The sequence below is a fragment of the Glandiceps talaboti genome, chromosome 16, assembly GCF_964340395.1.
Source record: "Glandiceps talaboti chromosome 16, keGlaTala1.1, whole genome shotgun sequence".
Classification (NCBI taxonomy): Eukaryota; Metazoa; Hemichordata; class Enteropneusta; family Spengelidae; genus Glandiceps; species Glandiceps talaboti.
Genome location: NC_135564.1, coordinates 22,323,536 through 22,334,199, shown reverse-complemented (window position 1 = coordinate 22,334,199; position 10,664 = coordinate 22,323,536). Strand labels below are relative to the sequence as shown.

General features: G+C 36.2%; 1 long non-coding RNA gene across 1 annotated transcript; it reads left to right on the top strand.

Moving 5' to 3' along the window:
• The first annotated feature begins 2,010 nt into the window (after positions 1 to 2,010).
• Positions 2,011 to 6,122, top strand: LOC144447431 (uncharacterized). Its single transcript, XR_013482026.1, has 3 exons — positions 2,011 to 5,453; positions 5,639 to 5,675; positions 5,861 to 6,122. It is a non-coding gene; the product is annotated as an uncharacterized LOC144447431 (long non-coding RNA).
• Positions 6,123 to 10,664: the final 4,542 nt, after the last annotated feature.

Here is a 10,664-nt window from a genome sequence, read left to right as displayed (position 1 = left end):
TGTGCAGTGTGTATATTTCACTTTAGTTTATCTTCTCTGTTATAATAAACATGTGGTAAAGCATATATCATTTACAGTACCCCAAACTGTTATTTCCCATAGAGTATGCTTTACTATTGGTTCTATTTCAAATCAAATGAACTTTCTATTTAACATTCTACAATGGTAACCATACCTTTATGATGTTTATTGCTGAAATTCAGGATGTTTGTATAACTCAAATCATTTATATACTTGAAAATATTCATCAGGTCTGTAAAGCATTTTACCTTCAAATCAATATATCATTCTTCTAATTGTCATTTCTAAGGGATGATCACACATTGTCACACAAGCTCAATAACGAAAGATCACACAATGTCACACAAGCTCAATAAGCAAAATTCGTTCATTTAGGGGGAGGGGGTCTGGCGTCAATGTGATTGCTGACCTTTATTTTCACACTTCTAATCAAATTTCAATGGAAAACTTTCACTCCTTCAATGATAACAGCCTTTGCATTTTCAGCTGAGATGTTGATAAGTTCATAAATTTACTTCTAATGTGAGATATGGTACTGGGTTTCTGGTAGTATTTTAATGTGTTGACAATCATGTTTTTAGCACAACTGAACTGAGGTTAAGTAGTGCTATGAGCATGGTGTGTGTGTGTGTGTGTGTGTGTGTGTGTGTGTGCGCGCGCGCGTGTGTGTGTGTGTGTGTGTGTGTGTGCGCAGATGTGTGTGTGTATGTAAACAACTTAAAGTCAAAAACCGCCAGACCAATTGGCTTGGTATTTGGTGGGGACATTACTTAGGGTGTGTAGATAGGAAATTGTTCAAATGAAAATGATCAGAGATGTGCGTTTTAGGTCAAAAAATGTGATTTTTGGTCAAAAAATGTAAACTCCAAAACTACTGGACAGATTGGCCTGAAACATGGTGGGAATGTTCTCAGGGGTGTTTTAGTTTAAGAATTGTTCATGACACGACAAATTAGGGCTAAAATGTGGGTTTTTTTAGTCAAAAGTCTATAATTCCAAAACTACTTTGTTAATTTGGCTGAAACTTCACAGGGATGTTTCTGGGGATGTACAGATCAAGTGATATTAATTGCATGATGATCCTGTTTAGCGATATGTAAATTAGGGCTGAAAAACCATGGATTGTTTTGGTGAAATGTCTGTCAGGAATATTTAGGCCATATGAGTGTACAGAAATTATTACTTTATTGATCTGATTAAAACAATAAAGATTTCATGGGGTACTTAACATAATGTAACAAGTGGATGTCACTGGCACTGGAATTAATCTCTCCTTGAGGTTGCTTGGAAACATTGTCTACATAACTTTAACACTGAACTACAGGTTGGTTGGTTCAATGCCTGTCTGTCTTGTAGATGATGCAAGTGATTTTGGTATTGAGATTTACCACTCAAACTACTGGGGATGAAGTTTGTTTATGATTCTGAAAGTGTTACTGTTAGTCTGCAAATTGTGAGTGTGTCATACTTACGTAATTGACCCTAGCAACATGACCGTGCCCTTAGCAGTCAATTGATAGGTTTTTTACAATTATAAAAACAGGGATGGGGGTTGACGTAAACAAACGAATCCCCCCCCCCATCTAACAAACAAATCCCCCCCCCCATCTATATATGGTGCAGTCAAACCACTATTGTCAATACAATTTAACAACATGGTAAACACATTAAAATACTAACCAGAAACCCAGAATTGTATATTAAATGAGCAGTAAATTTTAATCAACATCTCAGTAGTAAATACAGAACCTTTTATCATTGAAGGTGTGAAAGTTTGCAAAATTTGGTTAGAAGTGCAAAAATGATCACATCTACACCAGACTTCCTCCCCCTAAACAAATGAAGTTCATTTTTGGCACAACTGAACAGAGGTTCAGTGTGCTAAAGGCATGGTGAAATGTCTGTGTCAGTGTGTGTGTGTGTGTGTGTGTGTGTGTGTGTGTGTGTGTGTGTGTGTGTGTGTGTGTGTGTGTGTGTGTGTGTGTAAACAACTTAAAGTCAAAACCGCCAACTCCAAAACTCATGGGGCAGATTGACATGAAATTTTGTGGGAACATTTTTAGGGGTGAATAAATTAAGATTTGTTCATGACATGATGATTCCCTCAGTAATATGCAAATTAGGGCTACAAATGTGTCTTTTTGGTCAAAAACCTGTAATTCCAAAACTACTCGGCGGATTGGGGTGAAATTTAATAGGGATGTGTCTGTGGGTGTATAGATGAAAAATTATTAAGCATATAATGATCTCATCAGTAGTATGCAAATTAGGTGTAACAATGTATATTTTAGTCAAAACTTTATATCTCAAAAAGTACTTGGTCAGTGAGACTGAAACTTGGTGAGATGTTTCTAGAAGTGTTATTCTGCAGATTTTCTTCAAAATATTTTGACACAATTGGCCCTAACAACCATGGCCACGCCCTTAGCAACAACCAAATGGCAGTATATTTTGGTCAAATCACAACATCATCTGGTAGGCAAGTGAGTAAACATTCAAAAAATGTATTTAAATATCCCTAGCAACCATGACCATGCCCATAGCAACAGCCACACGGTCGTGTATTTCACAAAGACAACAGGGATTAATAGACAATTGAATAGACATTCAAAAAATGTATGCAAATGTGGCTACTAACAAGACCACACCCATAGCAACAGCCAAATGATCACGTATATTGTAAAGAAAATATCAGGAATTCATACACAAGTGAACAAAAACATTAAAAAAATGTATGCAAATATATCTAGCAACATGACCACACCCATAGCAACAGCCAAATGATCGTGTATATCGCAAAGAGAGCAACATGGTTGGATAGGCAACTGGTTAGTTATTCAGCAAATGAACACCTATTGTTAGCATGGACTAGCATATGGATAAACATTTTTAAAAACTATGGTTGTGCTACAACGCCATTGGCGGTATTTTTTCTTTTTACTGTTCATTTTTACCAACCACCTGATTCATAATTTTATGGTATTCTGATGAGAAACAAAGTTAGAAAGGGTCCCCCTAACAAGCCTTCAAACCTTTCCATGTCACTTTATCATAAAGATATTAGTGTGTAACTATCAAGAGATGTAGACTCTGATACATGGGTAACTAAATCTTTGTTTTATTGCACAGACTATGTCTTTGTTTTTGGTAGACAAGTTACATTATATAACATGATTTTGGTTGAGTTTAGAGACATGTCTCGGTTTGTACAATGTAAATACAGTATTGTGGTTCCATGATATACTACTCTTGTAATGGAGGTATTTATTTTTAATACATGTTTTTGTCTTCTTCTCCCTGTATTTCTTACCTAGTGCACAAATCAACAACATTCATGGTAAATAAATTAATACAAACTATTCAAATTGGTCAGTTAGGTACCCCATGTTTAACGGGTAACATATGATAAGTTACAGTAGAGCAAGGCTGTAGAGGATGGAGTGACATGGTATATCTTACAGTAGAGCAAGGCTGTAGAGGGTGGAGTGACATGGTATATCTTACAGTAGAGCAAGGCTGTAGAGGATGGAGTGACATGGTATATCTTACAGTAGAGCAAGGCTGTAGAGGATGGAGTGACATGGTATATCTTACAGTAGAGCAAGGCTGTAGAGGGTGGAGTGACATGGTATATCTTACAGTAGAGCAAGGCTGTAGAGGATGGAGTGACATGGTATATCTTACAGTAGAGCAAGGCTGTAGAGGGTGGAGTGACATGGTATATCGTACAGTAGAGCAAGGCTGTAGAGGGTGGAGTGACATGGTATATCTTACAGTCTGTATTCAAATGTATTGATAACAACTCATTATCAATTGAGAATATTAATTGTGTATTGTCTGGTAAGTCGGGTCATACTTTAGTTATGTAATATATATGTATATACAGCCAGGTTTGGCCATATAGCTTTATAGTCTGTATCTATGTACAGCACTATTAGAGCTAATGACAGTGTAACACATTAGCCACTCTCCTATCTGACCCCATCCTCCCACCTTTGACCTCAGTATGGACCAACAACCATCAGCTGTTATTGTGTAACTAGTTTTGAATAGGACATGACGGAACCATCAAGTCAGTAAAGTCACTATTTTATCCCAAGTCATTTCTACCAATGTTATCAGTTCTTTGGTACATTCCTATTGTTTTCATTGGATTGTAAGGTTATTTTATTGAAAAGTGGGGGTTTTGATGATTTGTAGATTGTGTGCATGGGTAATGGGATAAAATGTATAAAAGAGATGATTTGTATATCAACAAGGTTTTTATTTCCAGAGTATGTTAGCATTGTATCAGTATCTGTATATTGGTGCTTCTTTATTTCAGTCTTGCAGATATCACTTATTGTTGTCAGATTGGATTTTTTCCCACTGTGTAGTAAATCATGTTAGTGCAGCCTTTTTTAGCCCCAAAGGATGTGTTATTACAATGGGGTTCGTCCCTGTGAACATCCATGTGTGCATCCAAGTGTATATCCATTTCTCTGACATACAATATCCAATATCATTCAAACCTAGTACATAGGTGACATACCATATGGTTTGTATGCTTGTCACTTTGTTTTGCAACACATGTAAATTTGACTGAATTGAAGCAATATTTGTATAACTCCAAAACTATAATACATAGAGACTCCATTCAAGTGTCTACCCCAATATTGTCAGGTGCAACTTTCTTGTAAGACATTGACCTTGAGGGTCAATTATCAAAATCAAATCACTTGCATATCACAGACACGTAGTATTTATGTATTGCCATTTTCTTTTCAATCATGTTTACTGGTAGTACAGAAGAAAAGAAATATTGACATATCTTTGGTACTCACATAAATTTTTACATTTGACCCTGACAGTTACCAGTGAACCAAAAATATAATTATATTTTATGTCAGTCACAGACAAGTAAAGTATTTTAGGAGGAGGACTCTGTCTGCTATTTGAGGGGGAGGATTATGTCTTCTGTTTGAGGGGAGGATTATGTCTTCTATTTAAGGGGGAGGACTGTGTGTTCTACTTGAGGGGAGGACTGTGTCTTCTACTTTAGGGGAGGACTGTGTCTTCTTCTTTAGGGGAGGACTGTGTTCTATTGTAGGAGGACTATGTCTTCTACTTGAGGGGAGGACTGTGTCTTCTATTTTAGGGGGAGGACTGTCTTCTGCTTTAGGGGAGGACTGTGTCTTCTATTTTAGGGGGAGGACTGTGTCTTCTGCTTTAGGGGAGGACTGTGTCTTCTATTTGAGGGGGAGGACTATGTCTTCTATTTTAGGGGAGGACTGTGTCTTCTTCTTTAGGGGAGGACTGTGTTCTACTGTAGGAGGACTATGTCTTCTACTTGAGGGGAGGACTGTGTCTTCTATTTTAGGGGAGGACTGTCTTCTACAAAGACATTTTATTTCTATCTTTCTCACATCAATGTAAACATGATACATAGAAAGGTGGTGACACAACAATGTAAACATGACACATAGAAAGGTGGTGACACAACAATGTAAACATGATACATAGAAAGGTGGTGACACAACAATGTAAACATGATACATAGAAAGGTGGTGACACAACAATGTAAACATGATACATAGAAAGGTGGTGACACAACAATGTAAACATGATACATAGAAAGGTGGTGACACAACAATGTAAACATGATACATAGAAAGGTGGTGACACAACAATGTAAACATGACACATAGAAAGGTGGTGACACATCAATGTAAACATGATACATAGAAAGGTGGTGACACAACAATGTAAACATGACACATAGAAAGGTGGTGACACATCAATGTAAACATGATACATAGAAAGGTGGTGACACAACAATGTAAACATGACACATAGAAAGGTGGTGACACAACAAGTCCAGGCCAAGAAGAAAATAATCATTTATTGCAAACATTTTGAACCTTTTATAAAACAAGTATTTCATATTATCTTGATGACTTTAATTGGCATTTCTAAGACATGAACATTATTAAAAGTGCGTTCCTAACATAGTCACACACTATTTTCCTTTCCTTTTTTAGCACAACTGAACTGAGGTTCAGTAGTGCTATAGGGATCGCCCGGCGTCTGTCTGTCTGTCTGTCTGTCTGTGTGTGTGTGTGTGTGTGTGTGTGTGTAAACAACTTAAAGTCAAAAACCACTGAACCGATTGCCACGATATTTGGTTAGTCCATTACCTTGGGTGTCTAGTTGGGAAATTGTTCAAATCAAAATGATTGCATCACAGGTGTGTGATTTGGGTCAAAAAACTTAAACTCAGAAACTACTGGGCAGATTGGTGCGAAATTTGGTGAGAACATTCTTAAGGGGGTGTAAAGTAAGATTTGTTCATGACGGGATGATTCCATCAGTGATATGCAAATTAGGGCTAAAAATGTGTCTTTTTGGTTAAAAATCTATAATTCCAAAACTACTGAGCAGATTGGGCTGAAATTTAATGGGAATGTATCTAGGGATGTATGGGCAAAGAAATATTAAGCATACCATGATTCCATGAGTGATATGCAAATTACGTGTAAAAAATGTTCATTTTTGGTGAAAAACTTATATCTCAAAAAGTACTTGGTCACTGAGTCTGAAACTTGGTGAGATGTTTCTGAGTGTTATTCTTCAAAACATTTTGACAAAATTGGCCCTAGCGACCATGACCACGCCCTTAGCAACAACCAAATGGCAGTATATGTTGGTCAAATAACAATATCATATGGTAGGCAAATGAGTAAACATTCAAAAAATGTATGCAAATACCATAGCAACCATGACCACGCCCATAGCAACAGCCAAACGGTCGTGTGTTTCACAAAGATAACAACAGGGATTAATAGACAATTGAATAAACATTCAAAAAATGTATGTAAATTTGCCTAGCAACAAGACCACGCCCATAGCAACAGCTAAATAATCATGCATATTGCAAAGATAACAACAGGAATAGAAAGACAAATGAATAAACATTCAAAAAATGTATGCAAATGTGCCTAGCAACAAGACCCCGCCCATAGCAACAGCCAAATGATCACATATATTGCAAAGATAACAAAGGGGATTAATAGACAATTAAATAAACATTCAAAAAATGTATGTAAATATGCCTAGCAACAAGACCACACCCACAGCAACAGCCAACTAATCACATATATTGCAAAGATAACAGGAATAGAAGACAAATGAATAAACATTCAAAAAATGTATGCAAGTGTGCCTAGCAACAAGACCACGCCCATAGCAACAGCCAAATGATCACATATATTGCGAAGATAACAATGGGGATTAATAGACAATTGAATAAACATTCAAAAAATGTATGTAAATATGCCTAGCAACAAGACCACGTCCATAGCAACAGCCAAATGATAGCATATATCGTAAAGATAGCAACATGGTTGGATAGGCAACTGGATAGTCATTCACCAAATGAACACTTATTGTTAGTATGATAGCATTTTTAAAAACTGTACAGTTATGCTACAACGCTATTGGCGATATTTTTTAACTTGGCAACCCATCATGTCCAAGGTTTTACATTAAATAGTCTATAGGCTTATATAAAGACCTTGTAAATGTTACAACAAAATCACTAATTGTAACCACCAAGACATCAGTCATACAAGTGTTTTCTCTTTCAGAAATACCAATATTCAGACGTGTTACAGTTGTAATCTGTCCTTACACCACCTTTCCCAATGAATACACTTCAAGTTATGTCTTAAGTTTTTAATCGCTAAACTCTTCAAAGTTGAAGATATTACAACAGTATACCATACATTGTATTATAGGACTAGCCTAGGTACAAAAGGAACTCATTCTTCATATGTTGCTCCTAGACAAGTCCCAGAAGGTATCTTTCGATATCTACCCCAACAATTGTATTAAACCAGCTTTCTAGAATATAACCACATTGAATATACCAAAGTCTGATAAGTGTCTTGATGGAAAGGTTTTGTGTACTTTCATGTACAACACAACAATGGCTGCCAGTGAAATAGAGCACATAATCCTCTCTATAAATACAGTAGTAAACCTGTAATATTTGATTGCCTGTTTTCCTCCCATGTCAGAAAATATTGTTATTAATTAAGTTTATACAGATTTCACCAAAATGGATCATTTTAGTGTATGACAAACTGAGTTGTAATTTGTAATAACTATCATTACTCTTATCTTTATTATTCAATTTTCATAGTTGGCAAATTGCAGATAAAAAAAACAATGTTTTAGTATGTGAATAAAGTAAGTAGTCCTAAAAATAGATACAAGTTGACGTTTGTATTTCTAACACAAAACAAACACTACAAGCATCTCACACTATTACAAAGATTTAGTCTACATATTACTGGACAGGTATAATTGTATCCATAACTACAGGTAACCATGGTAACACATTTATGATATTCAGTATGTTTGGCTGATACGGCAACCCCCAACAGGGAACCTCACACGTCCTAGCTATAAGATATGCACACCCTAGTGCTAGGATGAGGAGTACGGCCTTGTACCAGCCGTATCCCATGGTGCCCTGTTACAAGGTATAATTTTCCATGTACCAGCTATATTGGAATCATACCATGTAGCAGCCTTTTAGTTCACATTCAATCTAGCAATGGTCACATAGCTGGTACATGGCTGCGGGAAATACCTCTGCTCACATATATAGCTGGGACATGGCTGTGGAAAATACCTCCATTACAGCATTGCTCATATAGCTGGTGCATGACTATGGGAAATATCTATGTTACAGCATTGCTCACATGGCTGTGGGAAATACTTCCGTTACAGCATTGCTCACATAGCTGGTACATGGCTGTGGGAAATATCTCTGTGATAGTATTGCTCACATAGCTGGTACATGGCTGTGGAAAATACCTTCGTTAGAGCAGTGGGCCCAGAGCCTGATTCAAGCAATAATTAAAAATAAAATAAAATAGCAGCTACATGGTGATGGGAAAAGTATTTATTATCATTGTTTCTATATTTTGTGGGCACCAGTCTCCAAAAAGTATATTAGTTGCCTCTTGTCTTCATACAATGATTGAGGGCACTGTTTAATAAAAATGGTTTTTTTGTTAGCTCTGCTGTCAGCGAAAGCTGAAAGCGTAGCTTTAGGTATAGGTGTGTATAAGGTGTAGAGGTATATTAGTGATCATAGGTGTCCATAAAAATAACGTAGTATTGAGTACTTTTATACAATAATCATAAACGGTACATTTTTTACACCAGAAACACTTCAACCTATGACTATGACGGTGGTTTCCCAGTCAATTACAGACAGTTAATGAGGTGATGCAACGTCACTACGTTATTTTTAAACATGTAAATGAATGAATATATCATGCTCATTTAACATAGTGACGTTGCACCACCTCATTAACATGGAAAGTCGACCTAATTCCGCAGTATTTTCAAACTATGGGGGTATCGTTTCGGAAACGCGATCGTAAACGCATTTTAGATCGATGTTGTTGCAAATTATTGATCAGGGTAGGTCCAGTGATACGCAAGCTTGGCATGGGTGGTTATGTTTTGGTTATATTTGGTGTTTTGGCAATCCTTTTGGATCGATGAAAAATGATGTCACCATTTTGGTAATGGCTTGGTTTCCTAACTTGTGTTGTATGTATGTAGGGGGGTATGACATCGCTACCGATTTTATAAGAATATCACCAATCCCTATAATAACGTCATTGTTCTGTATTAGGACCGTCATAGACAAGAATAAAACCATTCAGGAAAGGAATAACAGTTTACAAGCGACTGTGAGTGTCAGTCATCAATAAAAATGATGATGCTTATTCTAAAATTACCTCATTTTGAAAGGGAAAGTACTTTGTGGTTCATTTATGGAGTTTTGATTTTGTATGATCAATATTGTGGCAAAATCACCACATCAAAATTGCCGTGGTAATGCACAACATCCTCGTTCACAACTATCTATTTCTGGAAATCGAGATTCTGCTATTTTTAGTACTTTTTGATTTTTTTCCTACGACATTTCTATCGTATACGACAGTAATATTAATAAAATGCCATTTTTGGTCAAAATTAGTTGGGTTTTTTTTATTCTCTTAATTCATAAACTTATGATGTCGGCCGAAATGCCATTACATGTGACAATCAGCTGAAATGAAAACAAACTACGTTTGCACATTTGTATTTGTCATTTTTTGTCATTTTTAGACTAATTATACTGAAAATTCACAAATTTGGGGATTTTTGTCACATTTTAAAGCTATCTGTCTCTACGTTTTTCAAAATCATTTAGAGGTCTATAGTGATGTGTAGATTCTCCATTTAGAGGTCTATAGAGATGTGTAGATTCTCCATTTAGAGGTCTATAACGATGTGTAGATTCTCCATTTAGAGGTCTATAGTGATATATAGATTCTCCTTTTAGAGGTCTATAGTGATGTGTAGATTCTCCATTTAGAGATCTATAGTGATGTGTAGATTCTCCATTTAGAGGTCTATAGTGATGTGTAGATTCTCCATTTAGAGGTCTATAGTGATGTGTAGATTCTCCATTTAGAGGTCTATAGAGATGTGTAGATTATCCATTTAGAGGTCTATAGTGATGTGTAGATTATCCATTTAGAGATCTATAGTGATATGTAGATTCTCCATTTAGTGGTCTATAATGATGTGTAGAT